Source organism: Pelodiscus sinensis, chromosome 4, assembly GCF_049634645.1.
Source record: "Pelodiscus sinensis isolate JC-2024 chromosome 4, ASM4963464v1, whole genome shotgun sequence".
Classification (NCBI taxonomy): domain Eukaryota; kingdom Metazoa; phylum Chordata; order Testudines; family Trionychidae; genus Pelodiscus; species Pelodiscus sinensis.
Genome location: NC_134714.1, coordinates 83342631 through 83363336, shown reverse-complemented (window position 1 = coordinate 83363336; position 20706 = coordinate 83342631). Strand labels below are relative to the sequence as shown.

At 49.5% G+C, this 20706-nt stretch overlaps 1 protein-coding gene across 8 annotated transcripts in view; it reads right to left on the bottom strand.

Moving 5' to 3' along the window:
- LARGE2 (LARGE xylosyl- and glucuronyltransferase 2) overlaps positions 1-20706 on the bottom strand; it is a 72097-nt gene that overhangs the window by 47312 nt on the left and 4079 nt on the right. For 2 of the 8 annotated variants that reach the window (XM_075927562.1, XM_075927561.1), the window contains exons 2-4: positions 10246-10422; positions 7815-7905; positions 169-263 (exon numbers count right to left, since the gene is read on the bottom strand). The gene's annotated coding sequence lies outside the window, so the exon portion shown is untranslated. Of the gene's footprint in view, positions 1-168; positions 264-7814; positions 7906-10245; positions 10423-18898; positions 19064-20706 lie in introns of those variants that run through there. The other 6 variants (XM_075927558.1, XM_075927564.1, XM_014574264.3 and 3 more) reach the window with 6 other exon arrangements.

The window sequence follows — 20706 nt, the reverse complement described above, 5'->3', positions numbered from 1 at the left end:
ATTTGCATCCCTCTGTCGACAGGGATGCATTCTAGACGTAGCCTGTGTGAGGAGATGCTGCCCAATGGAAATGCAGAGAAAAAGGACAGCAGGAACTGCAAGCAGACCCATCTTGCAGCTGAAAATGTTACACATTACAGCTGAAAATGTGGGTCAGGGAAAAGTTACCTTCCCTCCACTCATCATTCAGACTCATGAACTCTGGTTCCTGGATGAGTGAACGTGGCTTCTTCCGAATTTCAGTGGAGTGCTCCAAGCCTGGTCTGAGTAGGAAAGTACTGACATTAGATCACATAGAGGACACTGTCCCTTCCCTTACCCATCCACACACTCCGCCTGGCCTCTATAGAACACTGTGCTCCTGCCCATAGTGAGCAAGGGACCCAAATTCACCCCCAGCCATGTAAGGGCCTTTCTTTTGACCTAGTCCTATAATATGAGAATCAGAGTTTCCCTCCTGTAGACATTAACCACTGGAAGAAGCTCTGCTGTAGAGCAGATGGGATTTACAGTGGTGTGAAGGAAAACTGTGTGGGGCATAATAAGACCTGAGGAATTTTATGACATTTGTAGCTTTGCAGCTGAGATAACAATCAGGGAGATCACAGCTGCAGCTGCAGAGTGTGTAAACTGGACAGGAAGCCATTATCAGGGCCTCACAACTGAAGCAATGACTGAACAGCAGCTACACAACGAGTGAGAGAAGCTGTAGGAAAGAGTGCTGGGAAAGGTGAGAGTCAGGTATCAGATGGAGCCAATATGAATGGCTCTGAAATAAAAATGTCTCTGTCTCTGCCTGCATGCACACTTGTACACTCAGGCCTCTGCACACAAGCATCTACCCATACATGAAGGTGTAAACAGAGATATGTGCAGGAGGGCACATGTGCTAGGGAAAACAGGTGCCACAGACGGAAGCATGCATGCTGGTATTTACACACACCACTTGCAGTATTCTTCTGGCTGTCTTTAGCCTTCTCTCAGGAGTTTGGCAGGGCTTCCCCCACTCTTTTCCTCTCAGGCCAAATGCTCCTCACTCACTCTTTTGTTTCATTCAGACACCTGCTCCAGTGGAAAGACAAAGGTTTCCCACTAATGCACTTCTCTGCCACCCATCCCCATTAGAAGGGTGCAGGGTAAAAAGTGATGCTCATAGTGAGATGTTGTTCCAACTTTCCCAGGGCACAGAACTGTGTTCACTGTGTGAACCTTCCATATTATTCCTTTGCAGCTCACAGCCCAGCAATCTCTCCATTCTCTAACAAATGAGTCATTCCTGCTGCTTTCTTTAAAGTCACCTCTTGCCTGCTTGAAGCAGTTTCTGGTATTAGTAGGTCCTGGAGAGCCTTTTCCTTTCCCGCTAGCCTAAAGGCTCACCTTTGCATGAGTAGCTCAGCCCATGCACAGCCATTACAACAGGACCCATTCAGGGCCCCAGCCTGACTGCCTGTTCCCTATTCAGGCTATTGTCAGGAGAACAATGCATTTGTGGAATGCTGCTGCAGGGAATTTCTTCCTTAATGTATGCCATTTCCCCACCCCCCAGGGACATGCAAGAGTGTGTGGCACAAGAGCACTGCAAGGGGACTGTATTTGGTTTCCTCAACAGGAATCTCATACACAAAGTGGCAGTATCATACTAGGATTTGAGGTCATTTCCTGACATAGATCCTAGGTTCAATGTTTTTCCCCCCAGTAGCTATCCTGAGGTTGCTGCTAATCCCTTACTTCCCATGATAACACAAAGGCAGACTGGAGGGGTGTATGTGTCAGAACTTCCTCAACATGTCTGTAACTCTCCCACAGCTCCCCCCCCCCCCACACACAGAAATTCCTGCGTACAGGCCTGTAAGGCATCCAAGTGTAGAAGTGAATCATCCAGGACAAAACAGGGATAGTGATCTGAAGTCTTGGTTAGGATGGAAAGTTAAATACAAAATTTGTGCACTAAAATTGTTGCATACCTTATTAAAAATGTCGCAGCATGCCACTGTTTGACAAAACACAAAAATCTCTTCCCCGTGAGGTGCATCAGCATTCACTGCTTTTCGAGTGTGGACAAAGGCCTGAATTGCTGAAGCAAGAACCTCATCATGGGGGCAGGGAGAACCACAATTTTTTTAATCCCTCCCAAACTCCTCTTTCTCCGTCAAATACATTTTTAAAAAATTCCCTTTCCCAGGTTACCTTTAAATCTCACACCACAATTCTGCAGTAACACAGGGATCATTTCACACATGGCTGAAATGTAAACACCTCTGCAACAGAGTAAGGCAGCAGCTGAATACTACCCAGCAGTTCAGAGGAGCAAGGGAAGTGAGGAAAAACAAAAGTGAAACTGCAGCAGGAATTTTGCAGAGGGAGAATGGAATTCAACCAGCATAACAGAATTAACACTCCTACACTCAGGATTATTGTCTCCTAGTTTTATGACAAGAGGAATCTTTAACAAGAGGCAGGAGTCGCTTCTACAGCTCATCAGAAAGGTAGAAACCTCAAGCAGAATAGCCAACATATTCCATAATTCCCGAGTCACAGAACTGTGCTTCAGAACATGTCTTCATTTAATAAAAAAAAAAAAAAAGGGAGTCTGATCTCTCTGTCTGCAAAGAAAATCCTGAAAAGTTTAATGTAGTATATAAGTGATGAAGTGATGTTTTCCTAAGCCCGCAAAGAGCCTGAATCACTGTTCTGAATCATGTTCATGTATCAAACCCCTCTCCAGCCAGTTGGCTCATTATTACACACAGTTCTAAGGCTCCAGCATTAAGTACATATTCTATAAATTACCAGAAAATTACCACATACTCTATGCTTAGATACAGAGAAGGAAGAGATTGCCCATCACACTTACACACGTGTGGTATAGCAGCTTGCTCCAGAAGTCTATTGAGTACAGATATTAGAAATGCCACCCAAATCTCAGGCTTTTCTGTACTCAGGCTTTTCTGTAACATTGCAGCCATATATATATATATATATATATATATATATATATATACATACACACACACACACACACACACACACACACACACACACACCCCCCCCCATGGAGATTTAGAGGACGAACCCATCCACACACACACACACACACACACACACACACACACACACACACACCCCCCATGGAGATTTAGAGGACAAACCCATCCAGGCCACTGAGACTCAACTAGAGTCACTGGAGAAACTCACCTTATTTAGGATGTTTTTCTCTTTATGTCACTGTCACATCTATGTCAAGTCTGAGTTAATGCTTTCCAGGACATAATATCTGTCTAGATTAAGATGGTACACACTGAACATCCCTACCCTTACCTGAAGTTAAGCATGAAAGGGGAAAAGAGAGTGTCCTCTGGTTGATGGAACACTCACCCCGTTCACCTCTGCCTCACCTATGGAGAAGCTAGGAGTATTCACCCTTCAGACAGGTAGATTTGTGGGGATTCAGGGGCAGCAAGAAATTATGTGCTAGGCTGACCTCAAGTGCAACAACCTGGCCAGCAGGAGCATAAATCAGCTTCCACACCACAGAGAAAACCAGCAGCAAAAAGATAAGCACCAGGCACCTGTTGACACCAGACCCACCTATCAGAGACTGTCCAGTGATAGCAGCAGCAGCAGCCATCTCTTGGCAGGTCTCCAGGTAGCTTGTGGCAATTTCACACACTCAATTCAGCAGGGATCCTTTCTGGGCTGGTGCAATAAATGACATACCTGAGAAAATTTAGGCTGGTGACAGGCCATATCTGAGCAGACCTTGCCAAAGCCCAAGACCACTAGAGATTTTTGCTAGTATAAAAATGTTAGTCATGGGTGTAAATTTGTGACATTGCTGTAGCCAAAGCCATAGTTTGCCACAGTTATACCAGCACAAAAGGGCTTTTAGCGCTGTAGGCTTTTTGCTTGCTGAACCAGTGAACCAGCAAACGTGCATTTTTTGCCATTTAAGTTGCATCTATGCTTTTGCCAGTATAATTTCACCAGCAATCAGTCCTAGTACAGACCTGGCCTAAATGAGATCTCTGAGCACACCAGCACTAACCTCCAACTCCACCATGGCTTTAAGCAAGAAAGCCTTCAGTGCTCTCCCTCTCTGCTGTCTGGAGCTCAGGAAGCAGCGTTCCCCGCTTGCCTTGGGCAAATAACTAATAGTAAACAGCCACTTCGCAGAGCAGGAGAAGGACTGTTCAGGACAGGCACCATCTTTCAGCAAGGCATTGCTAGAGAAGGCACTCAAGGGATGAGAGACAATGACAGCAGCAGCTTGGAGGAGGGAGGACCACTTCAATGCAAACCTGGCAGGGGATCACTTCACTAACCATTAGCCTTGCTGGGAAGTTTGCAACTTCCAAAGCCCAGGGTTTTATGAAATACTGCTCTGGGGTAAACTGCACCAACTGAGTGCTTAGCTTACTTGCACTTTAGTGAAGCTGGAAGTGCCCAAGACAAAGACAGATGGGAGTTTTCAAAAGCACAGAAAGTTCAGGAAAAGATTACACTGCAAAGGCCACATCTTCACAACAAGTCTCCATGCCATGTGCTGTGCAACAAGTGTTATACACCTGCTGATGCAGTGGTGTACACTGATACCTCTTGACTCTGGCCGGAGATAGACAGGAACATAGGATGAGAAGAGGCCTCTTGGAGAAGAGGCCTCTTATCGAGCCCAGTCCTGTTATCACAGGTAACCCCATCATATAATCCAGAGGTGGGCAAAATGCAGTCTGCCCTGAGTTGGTACTCATGCTCTCAAGTCCCTCCAGGCAGCATTACAGCTAAGCTAAAGCATTATTCCATCAACCTAGCACTGTCTGTACCAGGGATTAGATCAGTTTAACTGCGTCACTCAGGAGTGTTAGTTTTTTACACTTCTGAGACACAGCTATGCAGATGTAACTTTTCAGTCTAGAACAACCCATAGGGAGACATAGGCCCTGCCTTGGAGAGGTTTGCAATCTATAGATAAAGGGTGGGAAGAGAGGCACAAAGGGGCAGTGACTTGTCCAACATCAACCAGCGCTAGGTCAGCATTAGAGCCAGATCTCCAGTCCCTAGGCCAGTGTTCTGCTAACTAGACCCCTATCATGGGGAATTTGACCCTATGCTCAGGAGATTCTGGCTTCTAACTTGGCTGGTAGGTTAATTCCTCTGCAACACTAGCTTTGACTGTGATAACTGTGAAGAGCAGCCATGTCTTCCCTTTTTACTACACATATGCTCTTGATGCCCAAAGGAGGCAGCACAGACTACTAGCACCAAGGCTGGCTCCAGCCTCCCATACTGCACTGTGTCTGTGGCAGAACCCCAGGGACATGAGAGAGAGAAGATTCTGCCTTCCACTTTCTATTACTGACATTTCTGAGGAGAAGGGATTTTATTTTCCATATGAAGCCCAAGGTTTATTTGGGTGGCCTGAATTTACTGCTAGCCTGTGGAGGAGGAGAGGGGGAGGGAGAGGCAGGACTGATCCAAACACCTTGCCCCCTGCAGCTCACATCTGCCTCCAATCTAACCAGGGTTAGATTGGAGGTGCCCAAAGCAGGTGAGTAGTTTAAAAAGAGTGCAGTACCTGATTCTGGGACACAAGAGAGTCTGCATACTCCATAAAGACACCATAATAGAGGCCCAACTTAAATGTATACCCCAAATTAAAAAACATAGCAATAAACCTAAAAAAGAGACCCCGTGGCTTAACCACCATGTAAAAGAAGCAGTGACGGTCAAAAAGGCATCTTTTAAGAAGTGAAAGTCCAATCCTAGTGAGATAAATAGAAAGGAACATAAACACTGTCAAATCAAGTGTAAAAATGTAATAAGAAAAGCAAAAAAGGACTTTGAGGAACAGCTAGCCAAAAACTCAAAAAGAAATAACAAAATGGTTTTTAAGTACATTAGAAGCAGGAAGCCTGCTAAAAAACCCGTGGGTCCCCTAGACAATCGAGATATAAAAGGAGCAATCAAAGATGATAAAGCCATTGCAGAGAAACAAAATGACTTCTTTGCTTCAGTCTTCATGGCTAAGGACATTAGGGAGATTGCCAAATCTGCACCGTCCTTTGTGGGTGATGAATCTGAGGAACTGTCCCGGATTGAAGTGTCATTAGAGGAGGTTTTGGAACAAATAGAAAAACTTAATGTTAACAAATCTCCGGGACCGGATGGCATTCATCCAAGGGTTCTAAGAGAACTCATATGGGAAACTGCTGAACTATTATCTGTGGTTTGTTACCTATCCTTTAAATCGGCTTCCGTACGTAATGACTGGAAGGTAGCCAACGTGACACCAATATTTAAAAAGGGCTCTAGAGGCAATCCTGGCAATTACAGACCGGTAAGTCTAACTTCAGTACCGGGCAAATTAGTCGAAACAATAGAAAAGAATAAAATTGTGAGGCACGTAGAAGAACATAATTTGTTGGACAAAAGTCAACATGGTTGAAATCATGTCTTATACTAATCTATTAGAGTTCTTTGAAGGGGTTAACAAACATGCAGACAAGGGGGATCCAGTAGATATAGTATACTTAGATTTTCAGAAAGCCTTTGACGAGGTCCCTCACCAAAGGAACTTGTGTAAATTTCATGGCCATGGGATAAGAGGAAAGGTCCTTTCTTGGATTGAGAACTGGTTAAAAGACAGGAAACAAAGGGTAGGAATAAATGGTAAATTTTCAGAATGGAGAGGGGTAACTAGTGGTGTCCCCCAAGGTTCAGTCCTGGGACTAATCCTTTTCAACTTATTCATAAATGATCTGGAGAAAGGGATAAGCAGTGAGATGGTAAAGTTTGCGGATGATACCAAACTGTTTAGGATAGTCAAGACAGAAGCAGACTGTGAGGGACTTCAAAAAGATCTCACCAAACTGAGTGAGGGACTCCAAAAAGATCTCACCAAACTGAATGATAGTTCTCTGAAAACTTCCACACAGTGTGCAGCGGTGGTCAAAAAGGCAAATAGGATTCTAGGAATTATTAAGAAAGGGATAGAAAATAAGACACAGAATATCTTACTGCCCCTGTATAAAACTATGGTACATCCACATCTTGAATACTGTGTACAGATGTGGTCTCCTCACCTCAAAAAAGATATTTTGGCCTTGGAAAGGGTTCAGAAAAGGGCAACTAAAATGATTAGGGGTTTGTAACGGGTCCCATATGAAGAGAGGTTAAAGCAACTGGGACTTTTCAGTTTAGAAAAGAGGAGATGGGGGGGATATGATAGAGGTATATAAAATCATGAGTGGTGTGGAGACGGCGGATAAAGAAAAGTTATTTATTAGTTCCCATAACAGAAGAACTAGAGGACACCAAATGAAATTAATGGGTAGCAGGTTTAAAACTAATAAAAGAAATTTCTTCACACAGCGTGTAGTCAACCTGTGGAACTCCTTGCCAGAGGAGGCTGTGAAGGCTAGGACTAAAACAGAGTTTAAAGAGAAGCTAGATAATGTCATGGAGATTAGGTCCATAAAAGGCTATTAGCCAGGGGATAGAAATGGTGTCCCTGGCCTCTGTTTGTCAGAGGCTGGAGAGGGATAGCAGGAGACAAATCACTTGATCATTGTCTTCGGTCCACCCTCTCTGGGGCACCTGGTGCTGGCGACTGTCGGCAGACAGGCTACCGGGCTAGATGGACCTTTGGTCTGACCCAGTACGGCCATTCTTATGGTCTTATGTTATGTTCTTATGGGTCATGCATTGCAGTGGAATATTCAGGGATGGGGTCTCTCCAGGAGAGATAAACAACATGGAGGGGAGATGAGCATTATATAAAGGTTATAAATTAAGCTGTAAACATGCAAAGGACTTACTGGCCATGATAGTAGCGTTCTGGCTCAAGCTCACTGCAGCCCAGCTGAACGGGATGGGTGATTTATACCTGTGCTGAGCCTATCAGATACCCTGTAAAATACAGCAGGGGGAAACATGCTCACCTTGATGAAATATTTTGACTGGAAAGGCATTGCACCATGGAGCAGGGCAAGGGCAATGCCTCTGTATAATGCACCTGAATATGAAAATCCATCTGGACTCCTCTATGCCAAGATCATCAAGCAGAAGTAAATCACAGAAAACTACCGTGCCCTACAAGCCCCCCCAGGGAATTAAAAGTACAAACACTCCACATTTGTGTGGGTTATCAGGATCATCCCCCTCTGATCAATGTGTGTAGGTTGGGAGTGGGTATAGAAATTGGGATATTCCTCTCTGACTCTGAACAGGGAACAGTCAGAAATGTGAGGAAATAAGTGAAGCTTTGGAGTTTGGTTAAGTAGCCTCTCTGGAGAGAGGGACCTGGTAAGAGAATGCAAATACCTGAAGGGCAGGAATGAATTCCAAGCAAGGAGAGGGATTAGTAACACCAAATCCACACATTTCATAGCCTAAGCACTTTAGAGCTCTCTAATTAAAGCCCAGAGAGGGCTGATTATTTGGGGGTTACATACAGGGCACAATGAGAAAGAAAGGGACAAAAGGAAAATATAGGCTGAGTCCCAGGAAAAAAAATCTTCCTAGAGACTGACAGTTAGGAATAGATGGGTAAGAATGTGTTTTACACTGTAGTGGCTGTGCCCTGTGCTGGGACTTTCATGGTTTTTAATTTCTCCTGGCAGATTAATACTGAGGCTGTGAATAGAGGTCAGAAGAGATCAAGAGACAACATGGGGGAGGGAAGTTAAATGGGTTTGATGAGAATGCGAAGGGTGGGTTTCAACATCAACCAGAAAAGTGCTGAGTTCACTGTGAAGGGAGCCTGACCCAACATGCTGAAATCTCCTGCCTCACAGGAAAGTCTGACCTTGATTATCAGCTGGTGAACCATCAAAGCTGTGCCCCCCAAACCAGGTTAGTCTTCTCCCCACAGACCAAGTTGCACAAAAGACCTCTGTACGGAGTTCTTATCGGGCTCAGTGTGGGGAGGAGCTAGAAAGTCCTGTTGCTGAATATCCTGTACAGATTCTAGGAGCTGTCTGAGGTCCACATTGGGTTCATTAGGGGCTGGCTGGCAGGAGCAGCACTTTGCTGGGGAAGGTAATGAGGGAAGCACCTCAGCACAGCTCATGTTAAAAATAAACAAGTAAAAATAGCAGCCCACTTATATTTGAGATTCATTTGGGTCCCCATGCCATAGTGTCCCTGCTGGGGAAGAAAGACCCCAGCGCTCCCTGTCTCAGCCTCCTCATACTGGTGTGGGTATTTTAGTAGACAGTACTGCAGCCTGGCCATTTAGACTAGAGTTATCTGGGTTATGAGATCAGGAGTGGAAGGAATAGCCTCAGACACAGCAGACACCCAGGGCAGGCAGCAGTTTCAGAGGAACATGACCAAGGCAGCAGGTGAATCACGAAAAGAGCCAGCAGCAGAGCTAGGAAAAGTATGCAGGAGCCCTGCTCAGGCTAGAGGCAGGGGAAAGGCACTGCCCTCTGCAGTGAAGTGTGCTGGCCTTAGCTTTGCCCCATAAGATCTGGCAGGGGGAGGGGTATCAGGGACAGCCTGTCATTCACTTCCCCCACTCCTATTCTTAGATCTTTTCTTCTCCCATTTCCTTTGTTTCAATCTTCAATGAACAGGAAGAAAAGGGAAGGAGCCTTGACAAATCCAATCAAGGTTCAGACAAGCCAGGCCATGCACTAATGAGGGAAGCAACAGAGGAGAATGGTAGCCCCAAGAAATGCTTGGTGCACAGAGGAAGAGGGATTCATGCCAAACAGGCTAAAGGAGTGTGTCCCCAGTCTGACAAAAAGAATTGCCCTGGGGTCCCTTCTGATCTAACCATTTGATTCCTCTATTCCTTTAATTCTCAAATGAAATAGCCCAGATCTCTCTGTCAATGTGTCCATCTGAGCTTGGAATGTACTGATCAAAGGCTCTCTGGAAACAAGAGGATTTGAGAAGGGGAATCTCTAAATGTGCAGAAAAGGGGCATCACTTTGTAACAGACGCACAGGAAGGATCCTTTGCTAACTCGGGTAGACAAAGAGGAGGAATGTTCTTCCTGGCAGGTACTATGGGAGGCTAACAGGAATCTCGGGACTGTCTCGTGCCCAGTGATGAGGAGTGGTGCCTAACAGTATGCGATTGGAGTAGTGTGTGCCATTGAACAGAGAGGGGGCCAACAATCCCAATGCCCGTTGCCAGTTTATCTTCTAGCCTAAATGTACTAGTCTGGGCATGAAGAGCCTGGAACAGCAGGAGACTGAGTTTCTTTAACATATCTGCAAGAGGAGCAAGAAAACCAACCTTTGGAGGATGCTGAGCTGACGGGCTATCAGGGACCCTGGCAGCAGCTGGCTCCTGCACTGCAGATCCGGTGGTAACACATTGGTTGAAGAGAAGCTTCCCCAGTTACAGGTTCATGGCTTCTGCAGGCAGAGAGCACAGGTTCCAGCTAGATGTGGAGTCAACCCATTTCACCACCTGAAAACCCAAAAGACAAGAACTCCTAGTCACTGAATTATGAGATTATAAAACAAAGGAGGAGTGGGAGAGAGATCAAGGGCCATATCCAAGAAGAGCCCCAGAGGTGAGAGGGGTGAGATACCTTAGTGTGAAGTCATCCTGAGAGGAGCCCTGAGGCACATGCTGCACTGTCACCAGCCCAGTCTCTATGAATCCCCTCAGGAGGACTGCTCACTTGAGTAAAGTCTCCAAATTTGGGCATTAGGCCACTACAGTAAATAGTCTCAGACCTTCAATTGAGTGCTGCCCACTAGGGCTCACGTACTGCACCTGGGTGAAGTGTTATCCCTTCAGGATCCTTTATCTCTCTTATCAAACCAATCTTTACCTAACTCTCAATTAGTCAGCCACATTTGGTCTCCCAAGACTGCTGGTCTAAAGGTTGAGGCTGTAATGAAGCAGCATGGCCCTGTGTACAGAGCATTAAGGTGGAACCAGGACTCCTGGGTTCTGTTCTTTACTCTGCCACTGGCTCTATGAGCCCTTGAGAAAATCCCTTCTGTTATCAGTGCATCTGTTTCCCCATCCATAACATGGGAATGAGGAAAGTTCTCCCACCTCAGTGAAGTGCTTTGATCTCTATACAGTAAGTGCAAAGTGTACTATGTCAAACTGGATAGACCAGAAACTTTGGAGATACAAGAGTGTAATTCAGACAGCTGTTGCCTCTTGTGAGTTTTCCCTAGAGCAGGACTCCCTGGCTTCTCTTCATACAGTGTGTACATAAGGAATGGACAGAAAGAAAGTTGAACATTTGTTTAATCACTTCCTTGCCCAGTGAGCATCCCAAATTAACAACCTGAGCCTCAGTGACACACATGAGAAAGTGAGGAGTATCTATTAAAAAACATTCCAATATTAAGCAGCAGTAGGGCAGAAGTAGATGGAGGGAGGAGTCATAACATTCTTGGGATGAAGCCAGCACTAGTTCCTTAATAGGTCTCCAATGTCCCCCAAGTTCTCATTCGACAGTACCTCCCCATCCCCCATGGCTCCTAAGTCACACACATTCATTTACTTAGTCCTAGAGACACACGCTAGGACAGAAGAGAAAGTGAGCTGCCACATGTAAACCTCAGTTACATAGCAGCATGGATGGATAGACAGTGTGACATGAAAGATGGCATATCTCCTCTCCAAGCCACAGACTGTTGCCTACCCTAGCCTCTTTCTTGGGGACAAGTGCAGAGCTCTGACCTCCAGCTGTACTCTATGATTCCCAAGGGCAAACATCTCCTTTCAGGCTCCTTTACCCTCTGACATCTCACACTAGATTATCACAAAATGCATTCATACCAGGTTCCAAAATCAGGAGAACATATTTACTAAAGGCAGTCCCTGACTTACGCGGATCTGACTTATGTCAGATCCGCAGTTACAAACGGGGCTTTTCTCGCCCCGGAGGACACGGGCTGCGGGACCTCGCGGTCCCGCCGCCTGTGTACTCTGGGGTGAGAAAAGCTGCTCCACGTCTCCCTGGTCTGCAGACCAGGAAGATGCAGAGCAAAGCCGCGGAGGGGCTCGGGCAGCCAGGCAGACCAGGCGCGCCTGGGCTGTCCCGCCGCCGGCTTCTCCCGAGCCTTTGCAAAGCCTCGGGGGAAGCCGGCGGTGGGACAGCCCAGGGAGATGGGAAGCAAAGCCTCGGAGCACACCAGCAGTGGGACAGCGCGGCGCACCTGGACTGTCCCGCTGCCCGCGTGCTCTGCGGCTTTGCTCTGTGTCTCCCAGGTCAGCAGACCAGGGAGACGGAGCAAAGCCGTGGAGGACTTGGGCGTCCCGCCACCCCCGTCTCCCTGGTCTGCTGGGGGGGGGGCTGCCCCCCCCCCAGCAGACCAGGCTTTTCTTGCCTACCCCTGGGGTAGAGCAGCTGGGGGCTGCCGGGTTGGTCCGCAGCGCCGCTCCGGACCAACCCGGCAGCACCCGAGCTGCTCTGCCCCAGGAGTCCTGATTCAGCTGCTGCTGGTCAGTTTCAGCAGTGGCTGAATCAGGACGCCTGAGGCAGAGCAGCTGGGGTGCTGCTGGGTTGCTCCAGTAGAGCCGAGGAGCCGCGCTACTGGACCAACCCAGCAGCACCCCAGCTGCTCTGCCCGAGGCATCCCCAAGTCAGCCGCTGCTGAAACTGACCAGCGGCTGACTACAGGAAGCCCGAGGCAGAGTTGCTCTGCCCCAGGCTTCCTGGAATCAGCCGCTGATCAGTTTCAGCAGCAGCTGACTTGGGGACGCCTGGGTTTCTTAAGTTGAATCTGTATGGGTATGTCTACACTACAAAGTTAGTTCGAACTAACGGACGTTAGTTCGAACTAACTTTCCTAGGCGCTACACTAGCGCTCCGTTAGTTCGAATTTAATTCGAACTAATGGAGCGCTTAGTTCGAACTAGGTAAACCTCATTTTACGAGGACTAACGCCTAGTTCGAACTAGCTAGTTCGAACTAAGGGCTGTGTAGCCCTTTAGTTCGAACTAGTGGGAGGCTAAGGCTTCCCAGGTTTCCCTGGTGGCCACTCTGGCCAACACCAGGGAAACGCTATTGCCCCCCTCCCGGCCCCGGAGCCCTTAAAGGGCCACGGGCTGGCTACTCACTTTGTGCCAGTTGCAAGGCTGCAAGCACCCGTGCCTGCACAGCCTGCACCTGCCACAGTATGAGCCAGCCATCCGAGGGCTCCCAGCCCTCCACTGCTCCCCAGGACCAGCCTGGCGGCTCCCAGGAGCCTGCCCGGGGGCGCAAAAGGTGGGCGCCTGCCTGGTCAAGTGCGGAGATCGTGGACCTCATCGAGGTTTGGGGGGAAGCCTCCAATGTCCACGATCTCCGCACTAGCCACCGGAACGCGGCCGTCTACAGACGCATGGCTGCCAGCCTGGCCGCCAGGGGCCACCAGCGCAGCTGGGAGCAGGTGCGCTGCAAAATTAAGGACTTGCGGCAGTCCTACTCCCGGGCTTGCCTGCCAGGGGCCGACCCGGAGGCCTGCCTCCACTTCCATGCCCTGGACCGCATCCTGGGGCCTCATGCCGTCCCTGCCCCCCAGGACGTGATTGACCCCGGGGCAGAGGGACCGCTCCTGGACACAGAGGAGGAGGAAGAGGGCTCTGAGAGCCAGGAGCCTGCCGCCAGCCTGCCCAGGACCCGGGACCCCCGAGGCACGCCACAGAGCCGCTCGCCTGCATCGTCAAAGGCCGGGGAGGCGTCCACCTGTGAGTACCCTCGTGTTCCCCTTATGTGTACGGGGGACTGGGGCGAGAGGGAGCCCCGGGACTGTGCGCCTGGGCCTTGCCCACCAAGGAGCAGCAGCTGGGGATCCTGCAGGGGCCCTGGCTTTGCAGAGGGGAGCTGGGTTTCACACACCTGGGCCCCTGGGGAAATTGACCGCTGGTCTTCTTGCACCACAGCCGCAGCACCTGAGCTTGCAGGGCGCACCACACCGCCTGCAGCAGCCGCCCGCGCCCGGGCAAACAGTACAGCCAGGAACCAGGAGGACTACCAGAGGCGGCACCTCCGGTTCCTGGACCGACAGCTCCGTCTCCAGGACCACTGGGTCCAGGAGGACCTCAGGCTGCGCCAGAGGAGTCTGGAGGCCCTGGAGGAGCAGGGCCGTGCCCTGCGAGGCCACCTCCAGAGCCTGCTGGACCGCTTTCCATTTCCTCCTCCCCCTGCTCCCCCTCTTACTCTCCCTGCTCCCCCTGCTCCCACTCCTGCTTCCGCTCCTGCTTCCTCCACACCCCCTGTCCCCTCTGCCCCCCCCTCCACAACCATTCCCCACCGACGCCCCCAGACCCGCAGTGTGGCGAGACGGGAGAGGCAGCCGGACTCCCACCCCTGAGCTTTCCTTTCCCTTCCTCCCTTCCCTCCCCTCCCCTTCCAGCTCCCTCGTCCCAGGTTTCCCCCTCCCTTCTCCCACCTTCATTCCTCCCTCCCCCCACCCCAGTTCTGTGAAATAAACAGACATTTTTGTTTGAAAAACAGGTGTCTTTATTTGACAGTAGGTAGGGAGGGGAAAGGGGAAGGGGGGGGTAGGGTGGAAGAAGGCCCCAGTGGGGCATGCAGGGAGAGGTCAGTCCTCCTCCTCCTCCACCTGGAAGCTCTCCCGCAGGGCTTCCCGGATCCGGACGGCCCCCCGCTGGGCTTCCCGGACGGCGGCGGTGCGGGGCTGACCGTAGTGTCCAGCCATGCGGTCAGCCTCAGCCATCCAGGCTGGCAGGAAAGCCTCCCCCTTCCGCTCACACAAATTGTGGAGCACACAACATGCCGCCACCATGGGAGGGATGTTGTGCTTGGCCAGGTCCAGATGGGTGAGGAGGCATCGAAAGCGGGCTTTCAGTCGCCCGAAGGCCCCCTCCACCACGATGCGGGCCCTGGTCAGCCTGGCATTGAAGGCCTGGTGGGAGGGATTGAGGTGCCCCGTGTAGGGCTTCATGAGCCACGGCTGCAGTGGGTAGGCGGCATCCCCCACCAGGCAGACGGGCATGTCCACGTCCCCAACCCTGATGTGGCGGTCGGGGAAGAAGGTCCCGTCCTGCAGCCGCTGGCACACGGAGGAGTTGCGGTACACCCGTGCGTCGTGTGCTTTGCCGGACCAGCCCACATTAATGTCCGTGAACTGTCCCTGGTGGTCACACACGGCCTGCAGGATCACGGAGAAGTACCCCTTTCTGTTGACGTACCGGGACGCCTGGTGTTCCGGGGCATGGATGGGGATGTGCGTCCCGTCGATGGCCCCCCCGCAGTTGGGGAAGCCGAGGGCGCCGAATCCCCGGATGACGGCGTCCGGGTCGGCGAGGCGGACCACCCGGCGGAGCAGCACCCGGTTGATGGCCTTGACCACCTGCGGAGAGAGACACAGCAAAGCGCCAATCAGTGGGGCGCCCGGGTGGCTGGGAGTGTGCATGTCCTGGCAGTGCCCCGCGCCCCATTCCCGGAAGCAACCCCCCTGGCGGCGTGTAGTACAGCCGGGACAGCCCGACCCCTCCGGTGTGGGGCGCTTTCGCCTCCTCCCGCCCCCCCCTTTGTCCCTGGGGCGGCCCATCCACTCCTCGCAGCCCCCCTCCCCCCCGGCTCGGTGGCCGACGAGCGCCGTACCTGCATGAGCACCGCTCCGACGGTGGATCTCCCCATGCCGAATTGGTTCCCAACGGATCGGTAGCTGTCCGGCATGGAGAGCTTCCAGAGGGCGATGGCCACCCGCTTCTGGAGGGGGATGGCGGGTCTCATGCGAGTGTCCCTTCTTTGCAGGGCAGGGGTGAGCCACTCGCAGAGCTCCAGGAAGGTGTCCCTCCTCATCCTAAAGTTCTGGGTCCACTGTCGGTCGTCCCAGCGCTCCAGGACGATGCGGTCCCACCAGTCGCTGCTGGTGTCCAGACGCCAGACGCGGCGGGGCACGCCAGTGCCGGGGCGCTGCCGGGGCTCCTCCACGGCCCCCAGGGCGGCCAGGCGGAGAGGCAGGGGGCTGACGTTCCCCAGGTGGTGCCAGGCAGCCTCGAGCCATTGGTGGCAGGCTTGCAGCAGCAAGTCCAGAACGTGCACCAGAAGGTGCAGGGCGAGCCGTGGCTCCATGTTGCCACCTGCGGCGGTCCCCCCCGAAGGGAAGCACCGACACAGACGGGCACAGAGACCGACGCTTTGCTGTCCCTCGGCGAGGTTGGCAAGCAAGCAGGAAAAGCTGAGAACCGGCTGTCCAGGGGGGTCCCTTTAAGCACAAGCCTCAGATAGCCTCAGACAGCAGCCACACAAAGCAACTACTGACCTGATGCCCTGCCAGAACCGGTTTCAGCTGCCCTTAAATGCCCCCCTGCATCCAATCAGTGTGGACGCGCTAGTTCGAATTAGCAAAACGCTAATTCGAACTAGTTTTTTAGTCTAGATCCGTTAGTTCGAATTAGCTTAGTTCGAATTAACTAATTCGAACTAAGTTAGTTCGAACTAGTGCTGTAGTGTAGACGTACCCTATGTAAGTCAGAACTGGCATCCAGATTCAGCCGCGGTTGAAACTGATCAGTTTCAGTAGCGGCTGACGCCAGTTCCGACTTACATACAGATTCAACTTAAGAACAAACCTACAGTCCCTATCTTGTACGTAACCCGGGGACTGCCTGTATTGTATTTTCCTTTGCTTGTGCATTTCACGTAAGCACCTCATGACAACACTTGGCAGAAATTACTCCTCATATCCCACCATGAGGTAGCAAAGTATCATTTCCATTCCACAGACAGGGAAATTGAGGCACAACATGGCAAAGTAACTTGCCCATGGTCATTCAAGACATTTGCAGCACAGATATAGAGAGCTCAGGAGTTCTGATTCCAAGTCACTGTCCCCTACTCCTGTTCCCATGACTAGACACCACTCTCTCCTAGAAGTACAGGTGCAGTGGAATAGCAGGGGGTGCCACAAAGCATGACTGAGATTCTCTGGTGGGGCGGAGGAGGTGGGGGGGGAGCTTTTCACAGTATCAATAGGCCTGGACCCAGCCAGTTGGCTATTACCCTGTCCAGGAGAGGCCCAGGATTCTCTGGCAGATGGGGTAGAGAAGAGAGGGTATGTCTACACTACCCCGCTAGTTCGAACTAGCGGGGTAATGTATGCATACCGAACTTGCTAATGAAGCCCAGGATTTGAATTTCCCGGGCTTCATTAGCATAAAGCCGGCTCCGCCATTTTTAAAAGCCTGCTAGTGCGAACCCCGTGCCGCATGTAGCCGCGCGGCACGGGCTAGATAGATCGGAATGGCTACATAGTTCGAACTATCTAGCCCGTGCCGCGCGGCTACATGCGGCACGGGGTTCGCACTAGCAGGCTTTTAAAAATGGCGGAGCCGGCTTTATGCTAATGAAGCCCGGGAAATTCATATCCCGGGCTTCATTAGCAAGTTCGGTATGCATACATTACCCCGCTAGTTCGAACTAGCGGGGTAGTGTAGACATACCCAGACACAGTACTTTTCAGTTTTCTTATCACTGAGGCTTTGGGCCCTCCTGATGTCAAAAGCCCTTGCAGTGAGCCAGAGAAGATCCTACCTTCAATATCCAACCCTATTCTTAATCTTCCAGATAAGAATTCAGAGTGAATTCAAGATCAGTTAATAAAGTTGTGGTGTAACTGTGACAACTCTGCTGTAAGGATTCCTGCTGGCACAGCTGCAGCAGTGAAGCCAGGAGGAGAAGGAATGTTCCTACAGCTGAAATTTTTCTTACCAGACCAGGAGAAGCATCTCCCACAGAGTTGGGGGGGGGAGGGATTTACAGGAAGGAAAAGGTCTCCATGTCAGCAGAGCTGATCCTGAGTTAATGAAGTTGGAAGCCTTGTCAGACTAATTTTTCTGCTCTTCAGGAGATGCAAGGCTTGACCACCTTCCCTGAACAAACTCTAGGCTCATTATAAAAAAAGACCTACACAGAAAGAACATCCCTTTTGTACCCTTTGGGCTTTCTTTACCAAGCACAGAATTTCTGTAAATATTTAACCTGAACAGGTTACTTATTTGTACATATTAAATTCACATCTCATCTTCCCTGCTTCTTCTAAAAGACTGGAAAACTAACAATACTATGCAAAAGAAAGCAGACAGAGAGAACAGACTGTGGAACTTAGATTTTGGGTTTGTTTTCCTTAACAGTTAGAAAAGAAAGCTTTCACTGGTGAAGAGTCAAACACCTCCCTCCGTCCTCTTCAGTCAAGAGCTGGAAAAGGCTATTATTTCACCTTCACTCAGTCACCCATGGAGACCTCCAGCAAAAACTATCACATTGTCACCAAGACTAAGCCTGGGAAAATAGACTAGTCTTACAGAATTTCAAGTTTCACCAAAGCCAGGTTTTAGCACCAGCCCTCTCCAGAATGCTGTTGGTTCATACACGTTGAATAATTGCATCTTTCATGCTATGAGGTGCAAAGAGAGGCATCTCCCAGGTCATGAGCTCCCCAACTTTATGGAATGAAATTAATTGTTCCCAAGTGAGGGTTGAGATCTGGCAGTGTGTGCAGAACTCAGGTGTAATACACACCTGTAATCTGCTTTAGCTGCAGCTTCCAGACTGTTTCAAGGTGTTGCACCCTGCAAAACATGGTCAAAAGCCTAACTTTAGAAGGACAAAAGCCTGTATCACCCAAGCAAAGTCCAGATCTAAAAGGAAAGGGTGCAGTTATCTTGCCAAATGCCAGTGATAAGCAGCATACTTAGAAACTGCTATCACCTAGGTATCCAGGAGCAGATGGAAATCCAATAAGCACTGGGAATTAGAATCTTTCCCTTTGGCATCTGAGAGGTGTCAAGCACAGCACAAAATACACACTTAGGGCTAGTACATGTAGAGCTATGCTATAGTATGTAATAGTCCCACATAGTATTTAGCTAGTATGTAATCTCCAAGCAGGCTAGAGAGGGCAGTAAACAGACAAGAAAGGGATTTATAATACATTGTGTTAATAAATTATGAAAATCTCACCGCTTTTTTCCCCTCTTGGAAAATCCCACGCCCCTGATTTTCCTGAATTGTCTTCTGCAGCCTTCTCTCAGACTGGAAGGTCCTCAGGGCAGGAATCCTCTCATACTAAGTTTGTAAAACAGACTGACTTTAATGTGAAGACAGTACAGTTTCCTATCTGCAGAACTGACCTATTCAATGTCAGTTATAACTTTAATTAGCAGGCTCTGTAAGGAAGTGTGTTCTGTAATTATCTCTGCAGCAACAGAGAGCTATCAATTAAGATAGAAACTTCAACTGTCCACCTGGAATAGAGAAGGGGAGCAGGAGAGTACAGGCCATGGAATAATTCAGATGAATAAAGAGTTGGATACTTGAAGGATCTCCCAGTGTAGTTAACATACAGTGAGGGAAGCCAATTGTGTTTTGGTTAATCGACGTTCTGATTATGCATTATCCATAGGGATCCTTAATACCATGAGACATCAAGGCAATAGAGAAAGGGACCTTTCCAGAGACATTTGGTAACAAACTGCTACTCCTAATCACAAAGGAGCAGCTCACATCAGCCTGTTAAAGAGTCCAAATACTCCAAACTGTTTACACAGGAACATAGCTGGGACCTGTGAGAAATTCACAGCCTGGTGGCACTGATGCTAGGTCAGGCGCCCTCCACTGGGGTAAGAAAGGAAAGGGGGACACAGCCAGGAAGGGTTTTAAGAAGGCAGCCAAAGCTTGGGAAGGACAAAGATATGACTAGTTTAGGACTGGCTGATCCTTGGCTAATAACCTGAAACCCCAAGCCATTGCTACTCATGCCCAATTGCTGGATTTCAAATGGCGCCATTCATTTCAGATCATAGAGAACCACCACAGCCTCTTGCCTGGAACTCTTTCATTAATTCAGACATATTTAGGACATTATAGAAAAGATTACAAATACATTGCTAATGATTCAGACAGAACACAGGCGCACTGGAATAAGCAGGGGACCAGAAATAAAAGGTGTTGCTTATACAAGCGGTGTCAAATATCAGGAGCCAAATAATGATAGCGCCAGGTCTTAGATGGATTTCTGAAAAATACTTTCTGCATGAGGTAGATCCCACTACTCTGTAATTGTGCTCCACACATAAGAGGTTCTACTTAAACAAGCCACTGTTCTTAATCAAGAAGACATTAACCTCCCTGGCAATGCATCCTGTCCCAGTTAGAGACAGGAAGGGTAAGAGGCACCAGGACACTGGAGAAGTTAATTGAACATTTCCAAGCCATGACACCCAAGTCTTAGTCTGTGTTGTGTGATGGCTTGTGACAGTCTGCCTTGCTTCAGTTCTAATGCACCCTAACAGAACAAGGTATAGCATTTAGGCCAGCTGGTAAAGTCCCAGTTCATCTTGTGGAATATTCCAGCCTCACAGCATCCTCAGCCTGCTTTCGCCAAGCTTCCCTTCCCTTTCACTCACTTGGTCACTTACAGTGTGCACTCCCTGAAGTGGATCTAGAACTTTTGCCATGTTGCTCCCATTAACATTAAAGACAGGGTAGGTAGGATCACTTAAGAATCCGAATTATTAGATGCTACCCAGCACTGAAAGCCTGCCAAAGGGATACTTTTCAGACCTCAGAAGGACTGTTCAAGTTCTGAGAGGCTTGTTCAGATCACCGGAACTGCTGTTCAAAGCACTTCTGAATGCACATTCGTGGGCCTAGCTCAGATTGACTTCTTCATTTAGCTCTGGGTTAGCAAGTTGTCCATCAGACCACGCTCCCCATGAGATGCCACAATGAATGAGGCCTGACATTCTAGGAAGAGCTTGTATATCAAG